This window comes from Ambystoma mexicanum, chromosome 1p, assembly GCF_040938575.1.
Source record: "Ambystoma mexicanum isolate Mex_15411 chromosome 1p, UKY_AmexF1_1, whole genome shotgun sequence".
Taxonomy (NCBI): domain Eukaryota; kingdom Metazoa; phylum Chordata; class Amphibia; order Caudata; family Ambystomatidae; genus Ambystoma; species Ambystoma mexicanum.
In genome coordinates, this window is record NC_090921.1 from 73,083,194 (window position 1) to 73,095,789 (window position 12,596).

Sequence of the window (12,596 nt, forward strand, 5' to 3'; positions counted from 1 at the left end):
CCCACAATATGTAGAATGATGCATACACCAAATCTGTGAGTGTACATTGCGAGTGTCCTTTCTCATGGTTATTTTGATATCAGGATGGCCCTCATGAGCTAAATTAATGATCTGTACCCTTAATAAAACAGGGGGTATCACCTCACATCTCCTCATAAGCCATCCAACCTCAGTAGATAACTCTTCCATAACCATATAATACCCCCTTTTACCTTTCCTCCAAAGTCTCCTTTTCCGGCCACCCTTCTCGAGACCATGGTTTCACCTTGTTCAACTATTATATCGTACTTCAGCATGTGTCACTGCTCTGGATGCAAACATTATTATCTTCTCTTGGTCCCTATTGTGACGGGGCGGCCCATCACAAAGAACCTCACTGACCCTTATAGAAAGTACAAGGGTGTTTATTTAAAAACGTAATGGTCAGAATGGCTGCTTCTGGTGTTGATTCTAAGGGACTGGGAATGATTGGCGCTAGGGCCATCGCCTTCCTCTCTCAACTTCCCTGGCCATGAGACCCACTTACCAGCACCAGACATCCCTACCGGGTTGTTAGTAACTACCGATCGGTAACACCTATCTGCTCTTCTAAATATGATTATAGGTGATTTCCCTAAAATGCTAGCTATCTATGCGTTGACGTTATGCGTTGAACCACGGCAGCAGCAGATGTCAAACCAAAAGTCATCCTTACATATCTATACATTCCATATGGGGTTATGTCATATATTTCCTGGATTGTTGGTGCAACTGTATTTGGTGATAAGCTACTGACAAATCAATTGTGGAAATATATCGGCCTTGCCTACCAGATTTAATATTTCTAATATCACTGTTAACGGATATTTCTCCACTACTTTACTTTTATTCAAATCTCTTAGATCCATACATATGCTCACTTTACCATTTGCCTTCCTCGATTCTACGATAGGTAAACCCCATTCTGACATTTCTACTTCTTCAATTATTCCTTCCTTTTTTAGTGTTTCAAATTCCTTTTTACCTCTTCCCTTAAAGAGATGGGAATGTTTCTCACAGAATGTGACACAGATTTCCCTTCAGACAGAAAAAGGACCAAGGCTGTCTAGCTGTCGGGGAGGGCTGCACTCCCTAAGAACCACTAAGTGGTTTTATTGAGATCTTCAAGAATGTCTGTTCATGTTCAATGATAGTAGTCAATTATTAAGTTGAATAATCCAATGCGGCTTTTGCAATAAACTATATTTATTCAGTTCTTCGTTCATACAGATACATAATGTGCCAGTGCATGTCAAACTCTAAACAGTCCTTCATCATGGCATAACTCAATAATCTGCATGTTCTATTGCCATCAAAGCTAATGTCTATCCTTGTTAGAATCAAGAGCAGCAAGGCGAGAAGTGCTTCATTTCCCGCTCCATTTTCCATGTTTATGGCGGGGGCCAGACGGGAGGAGCTCAGGTAAGTGGAGGAGGTGGCGGGGTAATCAGGTCATTTTGGGGGCAGAGAGGCAACAGGAAGAGGCTACCAGGTGTGTCCCCATATTGAAAGAAGAAAAGAAAAATGCCACCCTGGGATGGGCCTCAGGTAGCTGGGACAGCAGGCGGTGATTTTGTATTCTCGTCCTCTGCCTGATGTTCCAGTTACTTGACTGGCTGAGCGCCGTACCTCGGGTGCAATGTGCGTCTTGGGTGTTGCATGTATATACAACTCACCAGAGGGCACATTTTTATAATTTGTTGTCTTCGGGTTCACAGTGTGTGTGGTCGATGCACCATCCTCTCGGGAGGATAGCTTAGGGGCAACATGCTCGCCTTGGAAGAAAGACGATACGGAACAACACAGGTGCAATCCCTGGGTCCACGCTTAGAAACCCCTGAGTATTAAGTGTGTTATAAATAACCAATCATATCATATTGAAATGAATCAGTTTTTAGCTTCCGGGTGTGCCACTTTACGCATGAATTAGGTATCCATGTTTTTAGTGTGGTGGAGATAATGGAGTCACTGGTGGTTGGCGACATTAAGTTATCTAATTTGTTGCATACAGGAAGTGCCGAAGCTCTACGCGAGGACTGTTTAGAAGATACTACAGAATTTGCCAGCATCCAGTACACAGTATTAAAATTAAAAGGGTAGGTGCACCAAGAGACTTGCCCTCTTTTTCCGGTAAATGAACGCATGCACATTGGGCGTCACGCTTGCTGGAATCAGCTTCATCCATCCTCCCCTATATATCCCTGAGCGATCCTCCTCAAAATCCCATCCAGAAAATCCAGCGTGAGAAGCAGCCATCGCAGCTCGATCAGCCAAGTAAAGACTCTGCCATCTCTGCACAGAAGCTTTGGCCAACATGTTTTACTTTTGTGTGTGGGCATAAGTAGGCATTTGCCAGGCACTGCCATAACGGTACTACCTGGCCATGACATGGTAACCACGCAAACTGGTGTGAGTACCTGGGAATCTGAATCCGTGCCTAGAAAATGCCCATCTAATATCTTCACAGAAGTTATAACTGTTGGCTTTACGGCTGCTGGATTTAGCAGGGCACTGGGGCAAAGCCTGAACTTGTAGGAGAAGACAGAGGATTTGGAGAAAGGGGACCTGGGGTAAATTCCCAGTTCCTCAGCACAGCAAAGGCTGGGGCCTCTGTAAAACCTACCTGGCCTATCTATTCCGCCTTGCCTTTTAGGGTAGTCATGTAAAAGCTATCTGGCCTATCTATTCTCCCTTTCCTTTTAGGGTAGTCATGTAAAAACTACCTGGACTATCTATTCTGCCTTGCCTTTTAGGGTAGTCATGTAAAACCTACCCGGCCAATCTATTCCACCTTGCCTTTTAGGGTAGTCATGTAAAAACTACCCGGCCTATCTATTCTGCCTTGCCTTTTAGGGTAGTCATGTAAAAACTACCCGGCCTATCTATTCTGCCTTGCCTTTTGGGGTAGTCATGTAAAAGCTATCTGGCCTATCTATTCTCCCTTTCCTTTTAGGGTAGTCATGTAAAAACTACCCAGACTATCTCTTCTGCCTATCTATTCTGTGTTGCCTTTTGGGGTAGTCATGTAAAAACTACCCGGCCTATCTATCCTGCCTTCCCTTTTGGGGGGGTTGTGTAAAAAATACCTGGCCTATCTATTATGCCTTGCCTTTTTGGGTAGTCATGCAAAACCTACCCCTGCCTATCTGTTCTGCCTTGCCTTTTGGGGGAGTCATGTACAATCGACCAGGCCTATCGACTCTGCCTTACCTTTTGGGGTAGTCATGTAAAATCTACCCAGCTTATCTATTCTGCCTTGCCTTTTTGGGTAGTCATGTAAAAACTACCCAGCTATCTATACTGCCTTGCCTTTTGGGGTAGTCATGTTAAATCAACCAGGCCTATAGATTCTGCCTTGACTTTTAGGTAGTCATGTAAAATCTGCCCAGTTTATCTATGCTGCCTTGCCTTTTTGGGTAGTCATGTAAAATCGACCAGGCCTATCTATTATGCCTTGTCTTGTAAATACTACCGGGCCTATCTATTCCGCCTTGCCTTTTCAGGTAGTCATGTAAAAGCTATCCGGCCTATCTATTCTGCCTATCTATTCTCCCTTTCCTTTTAGGGTAGTCATGTAAAAACTACACGGCCTATCTATTCTGCCTATTTATTCTGCCTTGCCTTTTAGGGCAGTCATGTAAAAACTAACCAGCCTATCTATTCCGCCTTGCCTTTTGGGGTAGTCATGTAAAATCTACCCGGCCTATCTGCTCTGCCTTGCCTTTTGGGTGGGTCATGTAAAAACTATCTGGACTATCTATTCTGCCTTGCCTTTTTAGGTAGTCATGTAAAATCTATCCAGCTTATCTATTCTGCCTTGCCTTTGGGGGGGGGGTCATGTAAAATCGACCAGGCCTATCGACTCTGCCTTGCCTTTGGGGTAATCATGTAAAATCTACCCACCTTATCTATTCTGCCTTGCCTTTTGGGGGGTCGTGTAAAAGCTATCCGGCCTATCTATTCTGCCTATCTATTCTCCCTTTCCTTTTAGGGTAGTCATGTAAAAACTACACGGCCTATCTATTCTGCCTATCTATTCTGCCTTGCCTTTTGGGGCAGTCATGTAAAAACTAACCATCCTATCTATTCCGCCTTGCCTTTTGGGGTAGTCATGTAAAAACTACCCGGCCTATCTGTTCTGCCTTGCCTTTTGGGGGAGTCATGTAAAATCGACCAGGCCTATCGACTCTGCCTTGCCTTTTGGGGTAGTCATGTAAAATGTACCCAGCTTATCTAAAAGCCTTGCCTTTTTGGGGGGGTCGTGTAAAAACTACCGGGCCTATCTATTCTGCCTTGACTTTTGGGGTAGTCATGTAAAATCAACCAGGCCTATCGATTTTGCCTTGCCTTTTGAGGTAGTCATGTAAAATCTGCTCAGCTTATCTATTCTGCCTTGCCTTTTTGGGTAGTCATGTAAAAAACTAGCTGGCTTGTCTACTCCGCCATGCCATTTCGGGTAGTCATGTAAAATCTAGTCAGCTTATCTATTCTGCCTTGCCTTTTTGTGGTAGTCATGTAAAATCGACCAGGCCTATCTATTCTGCCTTGCCTTTTGGGCTAGTCATGTAAAATCTACCCAGCTTATCTATTCTGCCTTGCCTTTTGGGGGAGTTGTGTAAAAACTACCCGACCTATCTATTCTGCCTTGAATTTTGGGGTATTCATGTAAAATCAACCAGGCCTATCGATTCTACCTTGCCTTTTGGGGTAGTCATGTACAATCTGCCCATCTTATCTATTCTGCCTTGCCTTATTGGGTAGTTATGTAAACACTACCTGGCTTGTCTACTCTGCCATGCCATTTGGGGTAGTCATGTAAAATCTAGTCAGCTTATCTATTCTGCCTTGCCTTTTTGGGGTAGTCATGTAAAATCTACCTGGCCTATCTATTCTGCCTTGTCTTTTAGGGTAGTCATGTAAAAACTACCCAACCTATTTATTCCGCCTTGCCTTTTGGGTAGGCATGTAAAAGCTATCCGGCCTATCTATTCTGCCTTGCTTTTTGGGGTAGTCATGTAAAATAGACCAGGCCTATCTATTCTGCCTTGCCTTTTAGGGTAGGCATGTAAAAACTACCCAGCCTATCTATTCCGCCTTGCCTTTTGGGGTAGTCATGTAAAAACTACCCGGCCTATCTATTCTGCCTTGCCTTTTGGGGTAGTCATGTAAAATCTACCCAGTTTATCTATTCTGCCTTACCTTTTGGGGGGGTCGTGTAAAAACTACCTGGCCTATCTATTCTGCTTTGACTTTTGGGGTAGTCATGTAAAATCAACCAGGCCTATCGATTCTACCTTGCCTTTTGGGGTAGTCATGTACAATCTGCCCATCTTATCTATTCTGCCTTGCCTTTTTGGGTAGTCATGTAAAAACTACCTGGCTTGTCTACTCTGCCTTGACTTTTGGGGTAGCCTTGTAAAAATCAACCAGGCCTATCGATTCTGCCTTACTTTTTGGCATAGTCATGTAAAAACTACCCAACCTATCTATTCTGCCTTGCCTTTTAGGGTAGTCATGTAAAAACTACCCAGCCTATCTATTCTGCCTTGCCTTTTAGGGTAGTCATGTAAAAACTACCCGGCCTATCTATTCTGCCTTGCCTTTTGGGGTAGTCATGTAAAATCTACCCAGCTTATCTATTCTGCCTTGCCTTTTAGGGTAGTCATGTAAAAACTACCCAGCCTATCTATTCTGCCTTGACTTTTGGGTTAGTCATGTAAAATCAACCAGGCCTATCGATTTTGCCTTGCCTTTTGGGGTAGTCATGTAAAATCTGCTCAGCTTATCTATTCTGGCTTGCCTTTTTGGGTAGTCATGTAAAAAACTAGCTGGCTTGTCTACTCCGCCATGCCATTTCGGGTAGTCATGTAAAATCTAGTCAGCTTATCTATTCTGCCTTGCCTTTTTGTGGTAGTCATGTAAAATGGACCAGGCCTATCTATTCTGCCTTGCCTTTTAGGGTAGTCATGTAAAAACTACCCGGCCTATCTATTCCGCCTTGCCTTTTGGGGTAGCCATGTAAAAGCTATCCGGCCTATCTATTTTCCCTTTCCTTTTAGGGTAGTCATGTAAAAACTACCCGGCCTATCTATTCTGCCTTGCCTTTTGGGCTAGTCATGTAAAATCTACCCAGCTTATCTATTCTGCCTTGCCTTTTGGGGGAGTTGTGTAAAAACTACCCAACCTATCTATTCTGCCTTGAATTTTGGGGTAGTCATGTAAAATCAACCAGGCCTATCGATTCTACCTTGCCTTTTGGGGTAGTCATGTACAATCTGCCCATCTTATCTATTCTACCTTGCCTTTTTGGGTAGTTATGTAAACACTACCTGGCTTGTCTACTCTGCCATGCCATTTGGGGTAGTCATGTAAAATCTAGTCAGCTTATCTATTCTGCCTTGCCTTTTTGGGGTAGTCATGTAAAATCTACCTGGCCTATCTATTCTGCCTTGTCTTTTAGGGTAGTCATGTAAAAACTACCCAACCTATTTATTCCGCCTTGCCTTTTGGGTAGGTATGTAAAAGCTATCCGGCCTATCTATTCTGCCTTGCTTTTTGGGGTAGTAATGTAAAATCTACCCAGTTTATCTATTCTGCCTTACCTTTTGGGGAGGTTGTGTAAAAACTACCTGGCCTATCTATTCTGCCTTGACTTTTGGGGTAGTCATGTAAAATCAACCAGGCCTATCGATTCTACCTTGCCTTTTGTGGTAGTCATGTAAAATCTGCCCATCTTATCTACTCTACCTTGCCTTTTTGGGTAGTCATGTAAAAACTACCTGGCTTGTCTACTCTGCCTTGACTTTTGGGGTAGTCTTGTAAAAATCAACCAGGCCTATCGATTCTGCCTTACTTTTTGGGGTAGTCATGTAAAATATGCCCAGCTTATCTATTCTGCCTTGCCTTTTAGGGTAGTCATGTAAAAACTACCAGGCCTATCTATTCTGCCTTGCCTTTTAGGGTAGTCATGTAAAAACTACCCGGCCTATCTATACTGCCTTGCCTTTTGGGGTAGTCATGTAAAGCTATCCAGCCTATCTATTCTCCCTTTCCTTTTAGGGTAGTCATGTAAAAACTACCCAGACTATCTCTTTTGCCTATCTATTCTGTCTTGCCTTTTTGGGTAGTCATGTAAAAAACGACCTGGCTTGTCTACTCTGCCATGCCATTTCGGGAAGTCATGTAAAATCTAGTAAGCTTATCTATTCTGCCTTGCCTTTTTGGAGTAGTCCTGTAAAATCGACCAGGCCTATCTATTCTGCCTTGCCTTTTAGGGTAGTCATGTAAAAACTACCCGGCCTATCTATTCCGCCTTGCCTTTTGGGGTAGCCATGTAAAAGCTATCCGGCCTATCTATTTTCCCTTTCCTTTTAGGGTAGTCATGTAAAAACTACCCGGCCTATCTATTCTGCCTTGCCTTTTGGGCTAGTCATGTAAAATCTACCCAGCTTATCTATTCTGCCTTGCCTTTTGGGGGAGTTGTGTAAAAACTACCCGACCTATCTATTCTGCCTTGAATTTTGGGGTAGTCATGTAAAATCAACCAGGCCTATCGATTCTACCTTGCCTTTTGGGGTAGTCATGTACAATCTGCCCATCTTATCTATTCTGCCTTGCCTTATTGGGTAGTTATGTAAACACTACCTGGCTTGTCTACTCTGCCATGCCATTTGGGGTAGTCATGTAAAATCTAGTCAGCTTATCTATTCTGCCTTGCCTTTTTGGGGTAGTCATGTAAAATCTACCTGGCCTATCTATTCTGCCTTGTCTTTTAGGGTAGTCATGTAAAAACTACCCAACCTATTTATTCCGCCTTGCCTTTTGGGTAGGCATGTAAAAGCTATCCGGCCTATCTATTCTGCCTTGCTTTTTGGGGTAGTCATGTAAAATAGACCAGGCCTATCTATTCTGCCTTGCCTTTTAGGGTAGGCATGTAAAAACTACCCAGCCTATCTATTCCGCGTTGCCTTTTGGGGTAGTCATGTAAAAACTACCCGGCCTATCTATTCTGCCTTGCCTTTTGGGGTAGTCATGTAAAATCTACCCAGTTTATCTATTCTGCCTTACCTTTTGGGGGGGTCGTGTAAAAACTACCTGGCCTATCTATTCTGCTTTGACTTTTGGGGTAGTCATGTAAAATCAACCAGGCCTATCGATTCTACCTTGCCTTTTGGGGTAGTCATGTACAATCTGCCCATCTTATCTATTCTGCCTTACCTTTTGGGGGGGTCGTGTAAAAACTACCTGGCCTATCTATTCTGCTTTGACTTTTGGGGTAGTCATGTAAAATCAACCAGGCCTATCGATTCTACCTTGCCTTTTTGGGTAGTCATGTAAAAACTACCTGGCTTGTCTACTCTGCCTTGACTTTTGGGGTAGCCTTGTAAAAATCAACCAGGCATATCGATTCTGCCTTACTTTTTGGCGTAGTCATGTAAAAACTACCCAACCTATCTATTCTGCCTTGCCTTTTAGGGTAGTCATGTAAAAACTACCCAGCCTATCTATTCTGCCTTGCCTTTTAGGGTAGTCATGTAAAAACTACCTGGCCTATCTATTCTGCCTTGCCTTTTGGGGTAGTCATGTAAAATCTACCCAGCTTATCTATTCTGCCTTGCCTTTTAGGGTAGTCATGTAAAAACTACCCAGCCTACCTATTCTGCCTTGACTTTTGGGTTAGTCATGTAAAATCAACCAGGCCTATCGATTTTGCCTTGCCTTTTGGGGTAGTCATGTAAAATCTGCTCAGCTTATCTATTCTGGCTTCCCTTTTTGGGTAGTCATGTAAAAAACTAGCTGGCTTGTCTACTCCGCCATGCCATTTCGGGTAGTCATGTAAAATCTAGTCAGCTTATCTATTCTGCCTTGCCTTTTTGTGGTAGTCATGTAAAATGGACCAGGCCTATCTATTCTGCCTTGCCTTTTAGGGTAGTCATGTAAAAACTACCCGGCCTATCTATTCCGCCTTGCCTTTTGGGGTAGCCATGTAAAAGCTATCCGGCCTATCTATTTTCCCTTTCCTTTTAGGGTAGTCATGTAAAAACTACCCGGCCTATCTATTCTGCCTTGCCTTTTGGGCTAGTCATGTAAAATCTACCCAGCTTATCTATTCTGCCTTGCCTTTTGGGGGAGTTGTGTAAAAACTACCCAACCTATCTATTCTGCCTTGAATTTTGGGGTAGTCATGTAAAATCAACCAGGCCTATCGATTCTACCTTGCCTTTTGGGGTAGTCATGTACAATCTGCCCATCTTATCTATTCTACCTTGCCTTTTTGGGTAGTTATGTAAACACTACCTGGCTTGTCTACTCTGCCATGCCATTTGGGGTAGTCATGTAAAATCTAGTCAGCTTATCTATTCTGCCTTGCCTTTTTGGGGTAGTCATGTAAAATCTACCTGGCCTATCTATTCTGCCTTGTCTTTTAGGGTAGTCATGTAAAAACTACCCAACCTATTTATTCCGCCTTGCCTTTTGGGTAGGTATGTAAAAGCTATCCGGCCTATCTATTCTGCCTTGCTTTTTGGGGTAGTCATGTAAAATAGACCAGGCCTATCTATTCTGCATTGCCTTTGAGGGTAGGCATGTAAAAACTACCCAGCCTATCTATTCCGCCTTGCCTTGTGGGGTAGTCATGTAAAAACTACCCGGCCTATCTATTCTGCCTTGCCTTTTGGGGTAGTAATGTAAAATCTACCCAGTTTATCTATTCTGCCTTACCTTTTGGGGAGGTTGTGTAAAAACTACCTGGCCTATCTATTCTGCCTTGACTTTTGGGGTAGTCATGTAAAATCAACCAGGCCTATCGATTCTACCTTGCCTTTTGTGGTAGTCATGTAAAATCTGCCCATCTTATCTACTCTGCCTTGCCTTTTTGGGTAGTCATGTAAAAACTACCTGGCTTGTCTACTCTGCCTTGACTTTTGGGGTAGTCTTGTAAAAATCAACCAGGCCTATCGATTCTGCCTTACTTTTTGGGGTAGTCATGTAAAATATGCCCATCTTATCTATTCTGCCTTGCCTTTTAGGGTAGTCATGTAAAAACTACCAGGCCTATCTATTCTGCCTTGCCTTTTAGGGTAGTCATGTAAAAACTACCCGGCCTATCTATACTGCCTTGCCTTTTGGGGTAGTCATGTAAAGCTATCCAGCCTATCTATTCTCCCTTTCCTTTTAGGGTAGTCATGTAAAAACTACCCAGACTATCTCTTCTGCCTATCTATTCTGTCTTGCCTTTTTGGGTAGTCATGTAAAAAACGACCTGGCTTGTCTACTCTGCCATGCCATTTCGGGAAGTCATGTAAAATCTAGTAAGCTTATCTATTCTGCCTTGCCTTTTTGGAGTAGTCCTGTAAAATCGACCAGGCCTATCTATTCTGCCTTGCCTTTTAGGGTAGTCATGTAAAAACTACCCGGCCTATCTATTCCGCCTTGCCTTTTGGGGTAGCCATGTAAAAGCTCTCCGGCCTATCTATTTTCCCTTTCCTTTTAGGGTAGTCATGTAAAAACTACCCGGCCTATCTATTCTGCCTTGCCTTTTGGGCTAGTCATGTAAAATCTACCCAGCTTATCTATTCTGCCTTGCCTTTTGGGGGAGTTGTGTAAAAACTACCCGACCTATCTATTCTGCCTTGAATTTTGGGGTAGTCATGTAAAATCAACCAGGCCTATCGATTCTACCTTGCCTTTTGGGGTAGTTATGTACAATCTGCCCATCTTATCTATTCTGCCTTGCCTTATTGGGTAGTTATGTAAACACTACCTGGCTTGTCTACTCTGCCATGCCATTTGGGGTAGTCATGTAAAATCTAGTCAGCTTATCTATTCTGCCTTGACTTTTTGGGGTAGTCATGTAAAATCTACCTGGCCTATCTATTCTGCCTTGTCTTTTAGGGTAGTCATGTAAAAACTACCCAACCTATCTATTCTGCCTTGAATTTTGGGGTAGTCATGTAAAATCAACCAGGCCTATCGATTCTACCTTGCCTTTTGGGGTAGTCATGTACAATCTGCCCATCTTATCTATTTTACCTTGCCTTTTTGGGTAGTTATGTAAACACTACCTGGCTTGTCTACTCTGCCATGCCATTTGGGGTAGTCATGTAAAATCTAGTCAGCTTATCTATTCTGCCTTGCCTTTTTGGGGTAGTCATGTAAAATCTACCTGGCCTATCTATTCTGCCTTGTCTTTTAGGGTAGTCATGTAAAAACTACCCAACCTATTTATTCCGCCTTGCCTTTTGGGTAGGTATGTAAAAGCTATCCGGCCTATCTATTCTGCCTTGCTTTTTGGGGTAGTCATGTAAAATAGACCAGGCCTATCTATTCTGCATTGCCTTTTAGGGTAGGCATGTAAAAACTACCCAGCCTATCTATTCCGCCTTGCCTTTTGGGGTAGTCATGTAAAAACTACCCGGCCTATCTATTCTGCCTTGCCTTTTGGGGTAGTAATGTAAAATCTACCCAGTTTATCTATTCTGCCTTACCTTTTGGGGAGGTTGTGTAAAAACTACCTGGCCTATCTATTCTGCCTTGACTTTTGGGGTAGTCATGTAAAATCAACCAGGCCTATCGATTCTACCTTGCCTTTTGTGGTAGTCATGTAAAATCTGCCCATCTTATCTACTCTGCCTTGCCTTTTTGGGTAGTCATGTAAAAACTACCTGGCTTGTCTACTCTGCCTTGACTTTTGGGGTAGTCTTGTAAAAATCAACCAGGCCTATCGATTCTGCCTTACTTTTTGGGGTAGTCATGTAAAATATGCCCAGCTTATCTATTCTGCCTTGCCTTTTAGGGTAGTCATGTAAAAACTACCAGGCCTATCTATTCTGCCTTGCCTTTTAGGGTAGTCATGTAAAAACTACCCGGCCTATCTATACTGCCTTGCCTTTTGGGGTAGTCATGTAAAGCTATCCAGCCTATCTATTCTCCCTTTCCTTTTAGGGTAGTCATGTAAAAACTACCCAGACTATCTCTTCTGCCTATCTATTCTGTCTTGCCTTTTTGGGTAGTCATGTAAAAAACGACCTGGCTTGTCTACTCTGCCATGCCATTTCGGGTAGTCATGTAAAATCTAGTAAGCTTATCTATTCTGCCTTGCCTTTTTGGAGTAGTCCTGTAAAATCGACCAGGCCTATCTATTCTGCCTTGCCTTTTAGGGTAGTCATGTAAAAACTACCCTGCCTATCTATTCCGCTTTGCCTTTTGGGGTAGTCATGTAAAAGCTATCCGGCCTATCTATTTTCCCTTTCCTTTTAGGGTAGTCATGTAAAAACTACCCGGCCTATCTATTCTGCCTTGCCTTTTGGGGTAGTCATGTAAAATCAACCAGGCCTATCGATTCTACCTTGCCTTTTGGGGTAGTTATGTAAAATCTGTCCTGCCTATCTATTCCGCTTTGCCTTTTGGGGTAGTCATGTAAAAGCTATCCGGCCTATCTATTTTCCCTTTCCTTTTAGGGTAGTCATGTAAAAACTACCCGGCCTATCTATTCTGCCTTGCCTTTTGGGGTAGTCATGTAAAATCAACCAGGCCTATCGATTCTACCTTGCCTTTTGGGGTAGTTATGTAAAATCTGC